The sequence below is a fragment of the Colobus angolensis genome, unplaced genomic scaffold, assembly GCF_000951035.1.
Source record: "Colobus angolensis palliatus isolate OR3802 unplaced genomic scaffold, Cang.pa_1.0 Scaffold52, whole genome shotgun sequence".
In the NCBI taxonomy this organism is placed as follows: domain Eukaryota; kingdom Metazoa; phylum Chordata; class Mammalia; order Primates; family Cercopithecidae; genus Colobus; species Colobus angolensis.
Genome location: NW_012118710.1, coordinates 5,029,965 through 5,049,593, shown reverse-complemented (window position 1 = coordinate 5,049,593; position 19,629 = coordinate 5,029,965). Strand labels below are relative to the sequence as shown.

At 44.6% G+C, this 19,629-nt stretch overlaps 1 protein-coding gene across 1 annotated transcript in view; it reads right to left on the bottom strand.

Annotated features, from left to right (window-relative positions):
- Window positions 1–19,629, bottom strand: part of LOC105525172 (rab11 family-interacting protein 1-like) — a 25,678-nt gene that overhangs the window by 5,156 nt on the left and 893 nt on the right. The window lies entirely within an intron of this gene.

Sequence of the window (19,629 nt, the reverse complement as noted above, 5' to 3'; positions counted from 1 at the left end):
AGCTGGGACTACAGACGCCCGCCACCTCGCCCGGCTAATTTTTTTGTATTTTTAGTAGAGACAGGGTTTCACCGTGTTAGCCAGGATGGTTTCGATCTCCTGACCTCGTGATCCACCCGTCTCGGCCTCCCAAAGTGCTGGGATTACAGGCGAGACTGTTTCTAAAAATAAATAAATAAAAATAAAGAATTTTTTAAAACAGTGAAATTAGGCTAGGCATGGTGACTTACACCTGTGATACCAGCACTTTAGGAGGCTGAGGCAGGCAGATCACCTGAGGTCAGGAGCTCAAGACCAGCCTGGCCAACATGGTGAAACCCCACCTCTACTAAAAATACAAAAATTAGGTGGGCATGGTGGCAAGCGCCTGTAATCCCAGCTATGCAGGAGGCTGAAGCAGGAGAATTTCTTGAACCTGGGAGGCAGAGATTGCAGTGAGCCAAGATCATGCCACTACACTCCAGCATTCCAGCACTCCAGCCTAGGCGACACAGCCAAACTCCATCTCAAAAAAAAAAGAGTGAAATCAGTCAGTTAGAAAATGACAAACACTATATAGGTCTGCTTATGTGAGGTTCCTGGGTGAGTCAAATTCGAGTCAGAAAGTAGAATGGTGATTGCCAGAGGGGGTAAAGGACAGAATGAGGAGTTAATATTTGATGGGTATAGAGCTTCAGTTGCGGAAAATGAAAAAGTTCTGGAGATGGATGGCGGTGATGGTCACACAACAATGTGAATGTTCTTAATGACATTGAACTGCACACTTAAAAATGGTTAAAATGGGGCCAGGCACAGTGGCTCATGCCCGTAATCCCAGCACTTTGGGAGGCCAAGGCTGGCAGATGACTTGAGGTCAGGAGTTTGTGACCAGCCTGACCAACATGGTGAAACCCCATCTCTACTAAAAATACAAAAAATACCTGGGGGTTGTGCCACATGCCTGTAATCTCAGCTACTCTAGAGGCTGAGGTAGGAGAATTGCTTGAACCCGGGAGGCAGAGGTTGCAGTGAGCCAAGATCACACCACTGTATTCCAGCCTAGGTGACACAGCAGGACTCTGTCTCAAAAAAAAAAAAAAAAGGTTAAAATGGTAAATTTAATGTTATGTATATTTTACCACAATAAAAAAAAATGGGAAGTTGGAAAGGAAGCCTTCTTCCCTAGCTCAATAATCAGAAAAAGGAACATTTCGAACACTATCCAAGTATTACACTTGGTCATTTGCAACCTACTTTAAGATGTGAAAAATGACATTATACCAGTCCAACTCCACTGAGAGACAAGCTTCAGAAAAAGGAAATCTCATGGCATTCATTTTCTACTTAGGAACCCTTTACCTTTGGTGAACTGTAAGAATGTGAGCCCGGTTGGGTACAGTGGCTCACACCTGTAATCTCAGTGCTTTGGGAGGCTGAGACAGGAGGATTGGTTGGATCCAGGAGTTTGAGACCAGTATAGGCAACAAGGCAAGATCCTACTTCTCTTAAAAAAAAAAAAAATTTTTTTTTTTTTTTTGAGACAGAGTCTTGCTCTGTCTCCCAGGCTGGAGTGCAATGGTGTGATCTTAGCTCACTGCAACCTCTGCCTCCCGGGTACAAGCAATTCTCTTGCCTCAGCCTCTCAAGTAGCTGGGACTACAGGCATATGCCACAATGCCTAGCTATTCTTTGTATTTTTAGTAGAGATACATTTTCATCATGTTAGATAGGCTGGTCTCAAACTCCTGACCTCAAGTGATCCACCCACCTGGACCTCCCAAAGTGCTGGAATTACAAGCAAGAGCCACCAAGCGTGGCTAAAAATACATTTTTTTAATTAGCTGGGTGCAATGGTGCGCACTTAATAGTCCCAGCTACTTGGGAGGTTGAGGCAGGAGGATCACTTGAATGCAGGAGTTCGAGGCTGTAGTAAGAGCTATGATTGCACCACTGCACTCCAGCCTGCGCAACAGAGTGAGACCCTATCTCTTTAAAAAATATATATATATATGTATATGAGCCCACTAGTAGCAAGACCATACAATGGGACAAATAACTCCAAATACCTGGTCTGTAGCGAGCTGTCTACCAGGTCACCCTCACAAACTGACAACTCACATTCTGATGTTCTTTTCGGTGACCTATTTAAAGCTGAGGGTAGTGGACTTAAAGGAAATGATGGTTTTGCCCAAATGAGCACAACTTCCTCTTTCACCTTCAGCCACGGCTGGCGGCTCGCTCACAGGGCAGATCCCTGCCCCCACTGCTATGGCTCCTTCTACACTTAGAGGGAAGGCGCAGGGGAAAGTCGAAACCTAACCTAACACCTAAACAGCACCTGTGGCATACCTGACACTGCATACGCACAGAGACATCCTCATTTCAGCCTCACAAGAATGACACAGAGTAGATATTATACCCATTTTGTAGATGAAGAAATTGAAGCTCAGAGGTCTGAAAATTGGCACAAGGTCTTGCAACCATTATGGGGTTGCAATGGGATTCCAAATCAGTTTCCCCAAAGCTCCTATTCTTTCCTCTACACCAAGATTCCTGCTTTAAATTCTCTAATTTATCTTGGACGGGTCATCTTTTGTAACTTAGAGAAAGGAGGGTTCAAATTTAAATTCTTTTTGAGAAACATTTAAGCTTCCAATTTAAATGTTCAAAGATAAAAAGAAGAAAGGAAGGAAACTAACATACCTTGCCATCAGTCATAAATCTAACATAGCTTGCCATCAGTCATAAATCGTTAAGATTACTTAAAGGCCAGTATACAAAGTCATCAAGAAGAACTTAAAATGAATTCACATAATACAGCAAAGAGAGGATAAAATTACATGAGCTATAATTTTGGACCTTTAGGAGACAAATCTTTTATGGTTTTTATAACCCCAATCCACAGCTGGGCAGGCGGGGAGTGGTGGATGTTGCAAGATGCAAGGTCTTTTTTTATTTTTTATTTTTTTGTAACAGGGTCTCACTCTGTTGCCCAGGCTGGAGTGCAGTGGTGCGATCATAGCTCACTGCAGCCCTGAACTCCTGGGCTCAAGTGGAAGAGGCAAGGTCTTTATAGACAATGTCACCCCTGCCAGCCTAGTGTCTGTCCAATACATTTTCCAGGGCCTGGCCTGGAATCGTTTGCATATTTGTCACTCCGATTTTGAGAGGATTATTTATATTTTTCTCTTCTGACAGTCATGTGGTAAATGGTAGCCTTGGTGATGAAGGGTGTTTAGCTTTTGTAAATACCAGTTGCAGGCCCCTGAAAAGGAGAAGTTGCTGAACACTGACCAAGGAGGTTTCGATGACCTCGCCAACCGCAGGCAGGCAGCATGCTTCACCTCCCCGCCCAAGGCAGGAGCATCAGGCAGGGGTTTCTCCACAGCTCTTCCACATAGCCCCTTCTATTAGCCCTCCCCCGGGATGCAAAAATGTGACAGGCCTCCAAAGTAGCTGTCAGAGGCGTTCAGACCAGAGCAACTCCATCTTGAGTGAGGGGTAGGAAAATGAGGCTGGAACTTGCTGCGCTGCATTCCCAGAAAGTTAGGTATTCCTAGCCTGTAGATGTTTATGGGTAAGGGAACAGATGGATAATGTTTACTAAACAGACCCAGACTTAGGAGTGTTCTAATATCCCAAATCTGGAGAACAAAGGCAATCCTAATTTTGCTTTAAAGATACTAATACTGATTCTTGAAAAATATAGTAATTAAGAAAATTAATCCTTGATCCCCTTGTAGTAGGGCACATCTCTTGATGATCTTTTTATCCTGTATATAAATAAGCATACTACCTAGAGTGGATGCGTTCTCCTCTTACTTTCGGGAACGTCCTACTCTGTCTATGGAGTAGCTGGAACCTTCAACACTTTACTTTCTTAATAAGCTTGCTTTTACTTTGCACTGCAGACTTGCCCTGAATTCCTTCTCGCAGGAGATCCAAACACCCTCTTTTGGGGTCTGGATCAGGACCCCTTTCCTGTAACACAGCCACTTGACAATTCCAAGGGCCAGCCTTGCCTTTCCAAAAGTATCAGTGAGGTTTTGTTTGCACTCCCTAATGGTTTTTGAGCAAAGCTACAACCGATTCCAGAATCCTCCCTCGGGACCAATTACTACCTGATTCTCAGGTCCAATCCCTGGGTCCTAAAGTGGGATTTGCTTTGGAAACTTCCAACACCATTAGGAAGTGCAAATAAAAACATCACCGACTGTTCTTGCTGCTTCATTTCACAAGCAAACCTAAAACCAAACATCAAGTAGCCAGGCATAGCCACTGGGCTATTGAAGGATGTGAAACAGGCTGAATCACAGACCAGCAGGGAAACAGCCCAGGCAAAGGGGCAGAATTTACAAATGTATTAAAGCTGGAAAGGAAAACAAGAATTGTTTCTTTTTTTGTTGTTTATTTTTTTTTTTTTGAGAGACTGAGTCTCGCTCTGTCGCCCAGGCTGGAGTGCAGTGACGTGATCTCAGCTCACTGCAACCTCCTCCTCCTCCTGGGTTCAAGCGATTCTCCTGCCTCAGCTTGCAGAGCAGCTGGGACTACAGGTGTGTACAACTATGCCCAACTAATTTTATGTTGGCCAGGCTGGTCTCAAACTCCTGACCTCAGGTGATCCGCCTGCCTCAGCCTCCCAAAGTCTTGGGATTACAGGCATGAGCCACTGTGCCTGGCCAAGAATTGTTTCTTTCACTAGCAATATTATCTTCAAATTCCAAAACAGTTTAAGCAAGGGATGTCTGATACAAGCATACTTTGATAAGATAGTGAAAGCCACAGTGCTTGAATATCTTGCCCTAAGAAATTCCAAACCAGAAGAACACATCTGTGGGTTTTTATATTTAAGATCAACTCAGTTTCTAAGTGTTACTGCCCATGCGTTTTTCAGTTCACTTAATTCCGCACCTCACAGAAGTCACTCATAAATAATAAAGTCCCAGCTTAGCAACATAGCATGTGATGGCGGCATGGGTGTGTTCCTGTATTATCTTTCACGTAGGCCCTGAAAGCTTGAATTATCTCAGAAATCAGGGTTGGGTCCATTTCCCTAGTCCAAAGGGCAGAAAAAGACAGCCATAATCCCAATGTAGCAAGTTTATTTTTAAGCCTATATTCTGAAAAAAATCTTGCCATCTATTGAAAGTAAAAATCAAATATTCCTTCAATAAGCAAATCATTATTGCTTATCATTAAACTCAGTTCTGCAAGAATTAAAAGGATATCTGGATATGTAGAAAGTGACTTTTTTTTTTTTTTTGAGACAGAGTCTCACTCTATTGCTCAGGCTGGAGTACAGTGGCACAATATCAGGTCACTGCAACCTCCGCCGCCCAAGTTCAAGTGATTCTCTTGCCTCGGCCTCCCAAGTAGCTGGGAGTACAGGCACACGCCACTGCACCTGGCTAATTTTTTGTATTTTTAGTAGAGACAAGGTTTCACCATCTTGGCCAGGCTGGTCTCAAACTCCTGACCTCATGATCCACCCACCTTGGCCTCCCAAAGTGCTGGGAATACAGGCGTGAGCCACCGCACCCGGCCAACATAAAATTTCTATAAACTATACACACACACATATATATTTTTTGAGATGGGGTCTTGCTCTGTTTTCCAGGCTGGAGTACAGCGCACGTTCATAGCTCACAGCAGCTTTGAAGTCCTAGGCTCAAGCCATCCTCCCACCTCAGCCTCTTGAGGAGCTGGGACTAAAAGCATGTGCCCCCACACCCAACCAGTTGTTGTTGTTGCTGTTGTTGAGACAGAGTCTTGCTCTGTTGCCCAGGCTAGAGTCCAGTAGCATGATCTCGGCTCACTGCAACCTCCACCTCCTGAGTTCAAGCAATTTTCATGCCTCAGCCTCCAGAGTAGTTGATATGACAGGCATGTACCATCATGCCCAGCTAATTTTTGTATTTTTAGTAGAGACAGGGTTTCACCATGTTGGCCAGGCTGGTCTCGAACTCCTGACCTCAAATGATCTGCCTGCCTCAGCCTCCCAAAGTGCCGGGATTACAGGCGTGAACCACTATGCCAGCTAGTCTTTTGTTTTGTTTTAGAGATAGGGTCTTGCTATGCTGCCCAGGCTGGTCTTGAACTCCTGGCCACACAGAATCCTCTCACCTCAGTCTCTCATAGTGCTGGGATTATAGGTGTGAGCCACTGCACTTGGCTTATATTCTTTAATTTTTTTTTTTTTTTTTGAGATGGAGTCTCACTCTGTTGCACAGGCTGGAGTGCAGTGGCGCGATCTCAGCTCACTGCAACCTCCGCCTCCCGGATTCAAGCAATTCTCCTGCCTCAGCCTCCTGAGTAGCCGGGATTACAGCCATGTGCCACCACACCAGGCTACGTTTTGTATTTTTAGTACAGACAGAGTTTCATCATGTTGGCCAGGCTGGTCTTGAACTCCTGACTTCAGATGATCCATCCACTTTGGCCTCCCAAAGTGTTGGGATTACAGGCGTGACCCACCACGCCCGGCCCCCAGCCTATATTTTTAAGTAATAACAGGCATTGGGTAAAAATTCAAATCACACAAAATGGTATAGGATGAAAAATTCCATCTTCCCACCCCTCCTGATCCCATGCCCCTCAGTCTCCGTATCAGAGACAACCACTATTATCCGTTTTATACGCCCAAATGGTGGTCTCACCACAGACAAGCAAAACTGTGTATTATCCAAATAGGCTACCCTGCGGTTTTTGTTTTTGGGGATTTTATTTTTTTGGTCAAACACAAGACAAGGCACAGATAAAAGCATACAAAAAGCCATTTAAGTTTTCTAGACTTTCAAAAAGATGTTTATGAAGAGAAATAAGGGAACATAGAAAAAGAATGAACTAAGTACAGTGCAGAAAAAAACACGAGCCTGTGCCTACACACCAGCCCACCTCCAGAGTAGCCCACTGGGGAGTCCGTGCCTGCATCCATACTGTGAAATCTCTTGGGCTTTTCAGTTCTTCTGGAGCAGCTAAGACCATTCAACCATGCCTATTCTCAGGGCCGGTGTGCCTCAGAACATGGAGTTGGCTTCCCAGATACACCCAGAGCTGACCCCAGGGGGCCTTCTGTTGGAATGTGGCGGGGTCAGGGCAGCATGGCTCTTGCTATCAGGAAATGAAAAGCCTTCCCTTGCAGCCCTGCAGATATTCACGATTACTCTGGTAAAGGACTGACTGGTATGTCTCAAAAATAATCTTTCTGCAGCCGAAACAAACATGTTTTTTCCCTTTAAAACATTCTGGAGAGCAGACATATGCAGATAAATGATGCCTTCGGAGATTCAGTTCCAATGTTTTTACATGCCAGATGCTGGAAATACAGAGAATGAAGAGGACTAAAAAGCTTACCCTGCAATGGGATGGGGAACAGGCTCGCCCAAGATTACAAAGCATTTGTCACACTGGGGCAACTGTTTCCAACTTTCAGGCATGAGAGAAATTAATTAGAGGTAAAACTCCTGCTAAAATACAGAATTTCATCACAAATAATGACTCACGTACAAATAAGGTTTCAGGTCATTTAAGCCCCAACGGGCTATCAGAACCACCTATCTACGGACTGTTCAGCGAGTGAACAAATACTGCATCCCCATATTAAACACAGGAGTCTCCAGGAAAGGCCAGGCAAGGAGGATCACCAGCTCTCTGGGTTACCTCCACATTTTACATGTGTCAGTGTTAATTTCAAGGGATCATTGTTTCTGTATCCAGTTTGGACTCCTGGTTCGGTGAGTACTGCCTACTTCCTTGGCTGTACAAAATCCCAGTCCTGATTTACAGCATGAGTCTTCTCCACGTTAACCAGGCATCATGACACAAGGGATGATGGCCTCAAGTGAGGAAAGAAGCAGGAAGAACAGAACCACCCCTGACCTAGTGTGGGACAGAGGACACACTTAACCTTTCTTCGATGAAGAAAGTTCAAAAGCAGTTCGTGAACTGTCTTCCCCAGGAAATAAAAAATCAGGCTGCAAATCATGTGGTTAGCAGTTGAGAACATCTTTTTAAAAGGGTCTGAAAAGAAGTGATTCCACATGGCTAAAATGTCCAGTTTCTTCTTCTGGTCACCTAGAAGCAATGCACAGCAAACAGAAATGTTTATGACCTATAAAATGTTTGTGCTGTGTGCCTTCCAGAAGCTATGCAGTTTAATGAGTGCTGGTATTGAACAAGGTAGCTAGTCATCATAACCTAACTCTGAACACAGAATTATCCATCAGCCAAGCTTGCCTCCCTAGACCTCCCCCTCTGCCCATTGTCAGCTACTTGGAAAAACTGGTAAATCATGAGGGTAGCAAATCGGTCATGGCTCGTTTTTTTGGCCTTAATTCCTAAAACAGCCACTCCAGCAGCATGGAAAGGCCGTTTGTAGCCACCAAACTGAATTCTAAGAACTGGTAAATGACAGTCAGGCACGGAGGCTCACGCTTGTAATCCCAGCACTTTGGGAGGCCGAGGCGGGCAGATCACTTGAGGTCAGGAGTTCGAGACCACTCTGGCCAATGTGGTGAAACCCCGCCTCTACTAAAAATATAAAAATTAGCTGGGTGTGGTGGTGCGCACCTGTAATCCCAGCTACTTGGGAGGCTGAGGCACGAGAATTGCTTGAAGCAGAGGTTGCAGTGAGCCGAGATCACGCCACTGCACTCCAGCCTGAACGACAGAGTGAGAACGCCATCTCAAAAAAAAAGAAAAGCAAAAATTGACTCAGTCCCATGCTAATCTGAACATTGCCTTTTTATAAATCTTCTTGAAGTCTTTTTCCCATACATTTTAACAACTAGCAGCTGAGAAACCTCAGGCAAGATATTTAACCTCTTTGTGGGACAGGCTCCTCTTCTGAAACAGGGTTAGGAACACCCACCTCATAAGAATGTTAGGAAGATTAAATGGCTTAATGTATGCAAAATGCTTAGAACAGTAACCTGGCCATAAGTCTTAGCTATAATTACTACTTAAGCTGTATATATGCAATTTTCTTTGTAGTGCATTATACATTACTGCCTTATAATTGTCAAACTTATAATTTTGAATGGCTAAATGATATTCTGTGAAATGGGTATACGCCATAGTTTATCTACCCATTCAGATGATTCTCAAAAGGGAGCTTAGGATTTTAATAGTTTCAACACACTGTATTACTAACTACCCTAACTTATTGACCAAATATAAATAACAATGATTTGCATTTGAAGGGAATAGAAATGACTCACTTCCAAAATTGGTTTGTATGACATAATTTCCAAAATGATGTATCTGTTTATCTATTTTTTTGAGACAGTCTCACTCTGTCAGCCAGGCTGGAGTGCAGTGACGCAATCTGAGCTCACTGCAGCCTCTGCCCCCTGGGTTCAAGTGATTCTCCTGCCTCCTGAGTAGCTGGGATTACAGGCACCCACCACTACACCTGGGTAATTTTTGTATCTTTAGTAGAGACGGAGTTTCACCATGTTGACCAGGCTGGTTTCAAACTCCTGACCTCAGGTAATCTGTCCCGCTTGGCCTCCCAAAGTGCTGGGATTGCAGGCTTGAGCTACCACACCTAGCTAAATTTCCAAACTTAAAAAATATATAAAACTTTTAACAAACCATGATCAGTGTGTACTTTCTTTTAAAAAAAAGAAGAAGTGTTTGTTTTTATTTTTTTTTTCAGATGGGCTCTGTCGCCCAAGCTGGACTGCAGTGATGCCATCACTGCAGCCTCAACCTCCCAGGCTCAAGCAATCCTCCCACCTCAGCCTACCGAGTAGCTAGAATTACAGGTGTGCGCCACCACACCCTGCTAATGTTTTATTTTTTTTGCAGGGACATGGTTGTCATCATGTTGCTTAAGCTGGTTTTAAACTCCTGGATTCAAGTGATTCTCCCACCTCAGCCTCCCAAAGTACTGGGATTCCAGGAATGAGCCACTACTGCACCCAGCCCCTCAATGTATACTTTCTGTAACTTATTGAGAGATGTCATGATCCTCATGGACCCCTTCAGGGTTTCTACACAGAAAATAAAGAGACAAGAAACAGAGGGCTCTCGAACTCTCAGAAATAGGCCAAGATGGCATAATTAAGTCTGTGAATCAAGATAGGTTTTCTAAGTGGAAAGCAATACTAAATTTCTTGTAGGTGAAAACTAAAGGACATACCAAGCAACTTTATTTTAGCAATTCTCTAAGAATTAGAAAAATTAACTCATTTTTAAACATTTAAGTCTACCACACTCACCATCATGACTTACTAATTCTTTTTCAAAGCTCGATCCTATCTCAAAAAGCCACACATGTTAATATTCTACCATCAAATCCAGTATCTCACCTCTTGGTCAAATGTAACTGCTGCTGATGCATTTATTTGTTCTGTCAAAGAATACTGTCTTGTTGCAACCATGGGGTCCTCACACACAGAGATTTTAAGAATGGAAAAACAAAATGCAATAATTGGTTCACCATCTCTTAACCAGGATAAAAGAAAACAAACTTCAGCATGACCGACATCAGGGAACACTCAGCCCTTCCTCACCACATAAACTCCCACACTTCTATGAGAGTTCCTGGCAAGGAACAGAGTATCTGTGATTTATTCCATAAGCAAAGTAAGTCCAAATGAAGGGAAAATAATTACACCAAAAGCATCTTTTTCCTTTCTTTCTTTGAGACAGAGTCTCACTCTGTCACCCAGGCTGGAGTGCAGTGGCACCATCTCGGCTCACTGCAAGCTCCACCTCCCGGGTTCAAGTGATTCTCCTGCCTCAGCCTCCTGAGTAGCTGGGATAACAGGTGCCTGCCACTATACCTGGCTAATTTTTGTATTTTCAGTAGAAACAAGGTTTCACCATGTTGGCCAGGCTGGTCTCGAACTCCTGACCTCAAGTGATCCACCCACCTTGGCCTCCCAAAGTGCTGGGATTACAGGTGTGAGCCACCGCACCCGGCCTCACCAAAAGCATTTCTAAATCCTGTTTTAATAACAAATGATTAGTAAAAATGTAAAGTTCTATTTTGGTGAACCACATGTCACAGTTCTCTGCATGGGAAAGGGGCAGATTGAAGAAACCTCTGGGGCCCCAGCCGGCTGCTACTGTATTTCACACAGGATGCCCATTCTTTTATAATAACCAGAGGCCTCTTTAGACCAGGCTTTCTAGAGGCTTAGTTGTTTTACCTAGAGCCTAGCCATGTCCTTTTTAAAAAGTGAAGGGTGTGTGGCAGTCACACCTCTAGAAATATTTTTTAGGGATTTCTTATAAATACCTTCCCTCTTCTTCATTCAAAGGCCAGTATTCAGGAAAAGATACTTAATTACCATTGCCTTTTTTCTCTCTACAGGCACATTCCTAAATGTGTCCCCCAGGAACACCCTGGAGACTAAAGCCCTTGATTTTCCTCTAACAGATTATCAACAGGCGTCTCCCTGCAGGAGAGGAATTTCTGTCTCATTAGTGGTGAAAACTGCCTCCTTTGCCACAGGCATCATTAGCCAGCAAGCCGCAGAAGGTAACTTGCTTCTTCAAGAAGAAAAGGGTACTCAGGAGACTGAGGGAGGAGAATCATTGCTTGAACCTGGCAGGCGGAGGTTGCAGTGAGCCGACTGCTGCATTGCCCTCCAGCCTGGACAACAAGAGCAAAATTCCGCCTTAAAAAAAAAAAAGGAAGAAAGAAAGAAAAGGGCACTGACCACAAAGCCATACCCCAAACTGGGAAACCGAAAGAAGCAGAGCTTTGATTTCATACTTCGGACATCCCCAGTCTGTAATCTACCGGGCTACACATAAGATTAAATGTGTCTCCACGTTCACCCAGGCAATCTACTGCCTGCCCCGTGCCTACAGGAACCACAACCACTGCCTCCCTCGCAGATGCGTTTATTGAGCCCCTGCGCTGGGTCACACAGCAAAGGACACGACAGAAGTGGTCCCTGTCCCAGAGGAAAATAGGGCAAAGTCAGGCTTGGTCTCCTCCTGAGCCAGCTGGGGCATGAGATCTGAACCAGGACACCTTATGGAGAGCAGAACTCCTCTCTTTGCCAATACAAGGGTGTAGGTGTTAATTTTGTTGGAATTCAGAGACACTTAGGTCTGGAGATCTGTGCCAGACCCAGAACCAAAGGCCACCTAGGGAAGTGCTCTGAGATGAAGGCCTAAAATGACCTCCCATCACTCTCTCTATTCAGGGCTAGAGTTTCTTAATCCTTCTGGAGCTAAGCCAAAGCTAGCTGTCCCTCCTTCAAAAGTATAGGGTAAGAAGCACAATTTTCCAGGGCGTATAGCTATGAAAACCATAGTATCTTAATGGATATCTAAGATTATTATTAAAGGAGAGGAAGAGTAATGTCAGCAAATACATGTTGGAGTTGATGGCATTTTAATAAGCATGTGGATTGCTTGCAATGTAATTATAACATTTTTTAGTTAATAACTACAATTAAAATGACATATCAGATACTCTTTATAAAAATCTTCCTCTGATGGGAGTTACAGAAATACAATAGAAGTCTTTGTAACCAAAGGCAGTTTAAGTAAAATGAAAAAGGCACAAGACTCTTTTCTATGCTTACAGTTTGTAATGCAAAAACATTTAACTGGTTCACTTACTTGAGAATTTTTTTTTTCATTTATGGGTCTAACTTTACTAATGTTATATATTATTATGCTCTCCTTTTCTTAGTCCTATATCCCTTAAAGCAGTGACTTCATCCGCTGTCTGAGAGCACATCAATGAGATCAAGCAGCTCTGCTGTTACAAGACAAAGACTTGGCGGTATTGAGTGGGTAAACACTTGCAGACACATATATACACGCCCTGGTTTCAATGGCATTTCCTAGTAATTCACTCCAACAGAAATCTCCACTCACAGCCAGGTGTCACAGCCCAAAGCTGTCTTTGTAATGGTGACCTCACCCTGGTATCACAGTGACTGTAAGGGAAAGAAAGCAGCTGCCTGGCCGGGCGCGGTGGCTCAAGCCTGTAATCCCAGCACTTTGGGAGGCCGAGACGGGCGGATCACGAGGTCAGGAGATCGAGACCATCCTGGCTAACACGGTGAAACCCCATCTCTATTAAAAACATACAAAAAATTACCCGGACGAGGTCGCGGGCGCCTGTGGTCCCGGCTACTCGGGAGGCTGAGGCAGGAGAATGGTGTAAACCCGGGAGGCGGAGCTTGCAGTGAGCTGAGATCCGGCCACTGCACTCCAGCCTGGGCGACAGAGCCAGACTCCGTCTCAGAAAAAAAAAAAACAAAAACAGAAAGCAGCTGCCACTTCCTGGTTCACTTTCAACACCAAGCTCTCCTGATTTTATGTGTTCATTCTTACTACTTCCTTTCCCTCCCACCCTACCATATCCAATCCATCACATGTCAGGTCAGTTGAACCTCTAAGATATTTCTGAAATCCACCCACCTCTGTCTACCTCCACAGGTGGCTTAGACATCATTCTAGTCCAAGCCACCACCGTCCACCATCTAGATTACTGCAACAGCTTCCCGTTTTGTCTGTCCAATCTAGGTTAGGCCAGCTTCAAATCCATTCTCTACCCAAGAGCCATGGTGATCTCTGACAAATAAATTGGATCGTATCAACCCACTACTTTTATTTATTTATTTATTTATTTATCGTTATTTATTTTGAGACGGAGTTTTGCTCTTATTGCCCAGGCTGCAGCGCAATGGCACAGTCTCAGCTCACTGCAACCTCTGCCTCCCAGGTTCAAGCGATTCTCCTGCCTCAGCCTCCTGAGTAGCTGGGTAAATTACAGGTGCCCGCCACCACGGCCGGCTAATTTTTGTATCTTTAGTAGAGCCCATGTTGGGCCAGGCTGGTCTCAAACTCCTGACCTCAAGTGATCCACCCACCTTGCCCTCCCAGAGGGCTGGGATTACAGGTGTGAGCCACCGTGCCCGGCCCCCACTGCTTTTAATTTTAGCAGTCAGTGGCTTCCCATTCCTCCTAAGTAAAGCCCCGCCTTACTCTTCAGCCTCATCTTACACAAGCACTCCCCCACTTCCCAGGTATTCCTGCCTCAGGGCCTTTGCCCAGGCTGCTACTCCTCCACCAGGCCCCCTTCCTCCACTCCTCACTAGAAAAATTCCTCTTCATTCTTCAGCTCTCTGCCTCAGAGAGGCTATCTGCAATCTCCTTCTTTAAATCATGTCCTTCCTGCCCTTTTCTTCTATAATACCCTGTCCTCTTTCTCCATAGTACTTACCACAATATATGATTATTTATTTGTGAGTTCATTTGTTTTTTTGTTTTTGTTTTTTGAGACAGAGTCTCACTCTATCACCCAGGCTGGAATACAGTGGAGCAATCTCGACTCGCTGCAACCTCTGCCTCCCAGGTTCAAGTGATTATCCTGGCTCAGCCTCCCAAGTAGCCAAGATTACAGGCGCGTACCACCACACCTGGCTAATTTTTGTATTTTTAGGAGAGACCAAGATTTCACCACGTTGGCCAGGCTGGTCTCGAACTCCTGACCTTAGGTGATCCACCTGCCTCAGCATCCCAAAGTGCTGGGATTACATGTCCATTTGTTTAATGCCTACTTCCCCACAAGGCTCTGGGCTTCCCGAAAGCAGGGATCATCCCTGTTTTCTTCACCATTGTTTACACTGTATATCCAGCACCTGGCACTTAGTAGGCAATAAAAAATACTGACTACAAGAATGGATGAGGCTGCCCATGGTGGCGCACACCTGTAATCCCAGCACTTCAAGAGGCTATAGCAGGAGGATTGCTTGAGCCCAGGAGTTTAAGCACAGCCTGTAACATAGTGAGATTCCATCTCTACAAAAACAAAAACAAAAAATAAAGTAGCTCGGTGTGGTGGCACACCCCTGTAGTCCCAGTTACTCGGGAAGCTGAGGGGGGAGGATTGCTTGAACTCAGGAGGTCGAGGCTGCAGTGAGTTGTGATTATGTTACTGCACTCCAGCCTGGGAAAGAGTGAGACCCTGTCTCCAAAAAAAAAAAAGAACTTTAGAAACAAGAAGATGGAAAAAAAGCAGGTAGAACTTTCTCCATACTAACTGAATGTGTTACAAATGAAATCATAAACAATACCATCGGAAAAAAACCATGAGGGAATATCTTCCACGTCACCAAAACAACTCTGAGGGACTCTCATCCTTTTTAGTCATTTGATTCCTTTGTTATAAGCAGTTTAGGGTTATTTATTCTAGAACCTACAGAGAATTCAGGCTTGAGCACTGAGCTATCTCAGTTTCCTACACTAGAGTGGGAGGGGACTGTGGCTTCATAAGACCTGGGGAGGTTTCCAGTAAGGCTCAATATTATCTTTAAGGGAAATTCCAAGAAAAGAAAAATTTAATCAGTAATAACATTACTCGAATTTTCCAACCTATTAAGCAAAACCTAAATGTTCTTAGGAAACCTAAAGGTATAAAAACAAACACCCATTGCTTATAATTTGTGAATTATGGACCTCTATGGTCATCTATGTCATTTTTCTGCATCCAACTCTCCCAGAAAAACAACTATCTAGCCCTTGCTTTTTTTTTTTTTTAATAACCCACATTTCTGTTGGCAACTTATTTCATCATCTTATTAAACTTGCAGTTCTTCCAAGTATCTAACCCTTTATAATACCTACGTCCTTTCATATGCAACCAAATTCTCTCTTGAGTTTTAACAGGTATAAGAACATGGCCCTTCATCACTCATGCTCTCTCTTCATGTGGGGAGGACTATCGCAATATTAAGTTTCATGGTGCTTAGTTACACAACGGCCTTCTAGTCACCAGGCTGCATAAATATTTGCTCTAATCTATACTTAAGAAATTATTTCCCTAAATTTTCTTGCTCTTAGTATCCTAAAAAGGTTTTTCATTTTGATTTATATATACATAAATACAATACACACACACACGCACACACACACACACATATATATATATATATATATTTTTTTTTTTTTTTTTTTTTTTTTTTGAGAGGGAGTTTTGTTCTTGTTGCCCAGGCTGGAGTGCAGAGTGGTGCGATAGCTCACTGCAACCTCCACCTCCTGGGTTCAAGCATTTCTCCTGCCTCAGCCTCCCGAGTAGCTGGGATTACAGGCACCCAGGTACCCGCCACCATGTCCAGCTAATTTTTTGTGTTTTTAATAGAGACAGGGTTTCACCATGTTGGCCAGACTGGTCTCAAACTCCTAACCTCAGGTGATCCACCCACCTTGGCCTCCTAAAGTGCTGAGATTACAGGCGTGAGCCACTATGCCCAGCATATTTTTTTTTTTCTTTGAGACAGGCTCTCACTCTGTTGCCCAGGCTGGAGTGCAGTAGCCTGATCACAGTTCACCCTAACCTTTAACTCTTGAGCTCAAATGATCTTCTCACCTCAGCCTCCAGAATAGCTGGGACTAAAGATGCCTGCCAACATGCCTGGCTATTTTTTTTTTTTTTTTGGTAGAGTTTGCGTCTCAAGTTACCCAGGCTGGTCTTGAACTCCTGAGCTCAAGTGATCCTCCTGCCTCAGCCTCCCAAAGTGCTAGGACTACAGGTAGGAACCACCACGTATAGCCTCCTAAAAAGGTTTCTATCAGTCTAGGATCCCAAACTACATGAGACTAGAGAGTTGAGCAGAGAATCCCTCATATTGGTCACCCGATTCTACCTCTTCGATTCATGTCTGTTTTGCAGTCACAGTACTTGACCGATTCCCAGTTTCTGAGACCCCAGGTCCTCAGCAGATGTGTAAGTGCAAAGTCAATTCATTTCAATTTTTCCTAATGGGCCACGCATTCTTCCCTATTAGATGTATCCTATTTATATGTTAGCCTCTGGTGTTTTAAAAGTGTATGTCATCACATCTTGACTCTAAATAAATGACACTGGGGTCTTATCAATAAAACAAATGGAAATATTTGCACAGTTAGCTTTTAACTCCTTGAGTTTCAGCTTCTGGACCCAAGATAAAAGCCATATTCTGTTGCAGCAATTCTTCTTTGCTAGAGATTAAGACAAAGACAGACAGACAGACAGACAGACACACACACACACACAGAGAGAGACCAAGATTTAGCTTTTGTTTCTTGTTTTTAATGTCTGAAATGGAGTCGAACCATTAATAACCAGTTCAAATGATTTTTCTAGCACAACTCATTTCCTCATTTCCTTCTGTTAAAATTCCACCTTTCACCGGGCACAGTGGCTCACGCCTGTAATCCCAGCACTTTGGGAGGCCAAAGCAGGTGGATCACCTGAGGTCAGGAGTTCAAGACCAGCCTGACCGACATGGTGAAACCCCATCTCTACTAAAAATACAAAAATTAGCCAGGTGTGGTGGCAGGAGCCTGAAATTCCAGCTACTCGGGAGGCTGAGGCAGGAGAATTGCAGAACCCGGAAGGCAGAGGTTGCAGTGAGCCAAGATCGCGCCACTGCACTCCAGCCTGGGGGACAGAGTAAGACTCTGTCTCAAAAAAAAAAAAAAAATTCCACCTTTCAGTGCATATCTTATTCTTTAAATCTCAGCTATCTTGGGCACCGGGGCATCAGACAGCACCCTTGGCACCTTGGAAAGTCCCAGAAAGTTGTAGATGGAAAGTGGAAAGCTTGCAATTTCATCTACCCATAGAGATGCAAAGAAGCCTTCCTTTGAAGTTATTTTAAGAAAGAAAAAAAAATCAATTAAGCACTATTTTCCTGGAAGTCAATACTGTGACTAGGTGGTAATTGATTCATATAATAGATGGGAATTATCATGTAGGTTTAGGGTTACATTGGATAAAATGAGAAAAATGAAGATGCAGAGACTGAACTGTTCCTGAAAAAAAGAGCTCAAGGAGGTTTCAATCTTTCACAAAGCAGTTACAGAACCTTTTCAATCACTTCTTGAATACATTGGCCCCATTAATCCAGGAACCCAGAAACATCTTACAAACATCAATTAAGTCTGGCAACATGCTTTATTTATAAATAGGGAAACTTGGCTGTTTAGGGACAGAGAAGCCCAACAATGAGTCAGGGCTGCTGTGGGCACTGGACCCAGGACTCTGGAATCTCCATCTCTGGCAGGGAGATGTGATCTACCTCTCAAGGGGATAAAATGTCCACATAAGAAACAGGTGGCAGAGAAGGAAGTGAATACACACTTGTTGGGATGGCGCAAGACAATGGATGGCCAACAGCACCCGTCTGAAGCTGGAAGGGAAGCCGACCCACCGCCCCCAGTGTCATTTAATCAGAGGGAAGATCAGCATTGCTGCAGCCTCTCCTTAGCAAAAACACTGCTCACCTTATGTCTTGTAAATTGATGCTGTGAGATACCCCACATCCATACTCACATCAAGGCTAGTTTTATCTGATTTGAGTTCAGAAATGCCTGTTCATCTTTGGCCAGGTAAGTGCATCATCAGATATTCCACTTGCAAGCCTACATGCTGAAATGGAACCCACCCCACAGTAAAGGGAGCCTCCGAGGACAAACCCTCTGGCTTTTCCTGTCTCCCTCACAAGGAAAAGTTAAAAGGCTATGTATATCTAAAACACACAAAACGAATCAGTGTGCTTCCTAAACTGTAGGCTTTTGGTGCTGACTGGCCTGCATATTTAAGATCTAACAAAGTAACCAGCTAAGCTAATCGAGGCTAGCTTTGGTATACTAGATGAACATAATCAAACGTTCCTTTGGGTGAAGTACTGCCCTTTCCGAACACCTGTGAAAGGGAACAAGTAATTCAGTAATATTATGGAGTGAATGGTTTTTGCCCCGTTTTTACTGCGGAAGTAAAATACCCTGACACAATCTTTGGGAGCTACCAGGATTAGGACCAGAGAGAAGAACTCTACCAACTCCAAAAAGAAACAATGACCAGTTCTGCTCGACCAAGGGCCCATCCGGGCTCCCTCCAACCCGGGGAAATATTTACTAACGTGGGGCCCAGGGCACACACCACACTGTTGTAACATTCTTTCTGGAGGGGCAAATTCTCTTCACCAACCCCCTAGGCAAGTAGGAGGTAGAAGGGGTTAGCAGTCAGGTGACAGCCCGCATACGCCATTCCCCTCCCCCAACCTCCACCCGCCCCGCATTGTAAAGGCGTTGCCTCCGGGGTTAGCCTTTAGGGCAGGGGTGTCGGCTGGTTTCCTGCCTCCGGTTCATCTGCCCTGAGCCCTGGCCCAGTCATTCTGGGCTCGAAGTGTTCTTCCATTCAGTGAAATACCCAGGAGGCCTTCCACCCAAGCGAAGACGAGTATCAGACACGGACTACCACCCTAGTAAGAAGGCACCTGCCCATGTTTAGTTGGAATTCATCTCAAATTCACTTAGCGCTTACTGTGTGCCAGACGCGGAGGGGCGTCCTGAAGATTCAAAAGCGCCCCAGGCCGGGTGCGATGGCTCACGTCTGTAATCCCAACACTTTGGGAGGTCGAGGTGGGCGGATTACGTGAAGTCAGAAGTTCGAGACCAGCCTGGCCAACACGGTGAAACCCCGTCTCTACTAAAAATATAAAAAGTAGCCGGGCATGGTGGCGCACGCCTCTAGTCCCAGATACTCGGGAGGCTGAGGCAGGAGAGTCGCTTGAACCCGGGAGGCGGAGGTTGCAGTGAGCCGAGATCGTGCCACTACACTCCAGCCTGGCAAGGGCCGGGCGCGGTGGCTCAAGCCTGTAATCCCAGCACTTTGGGAGGCCGAGA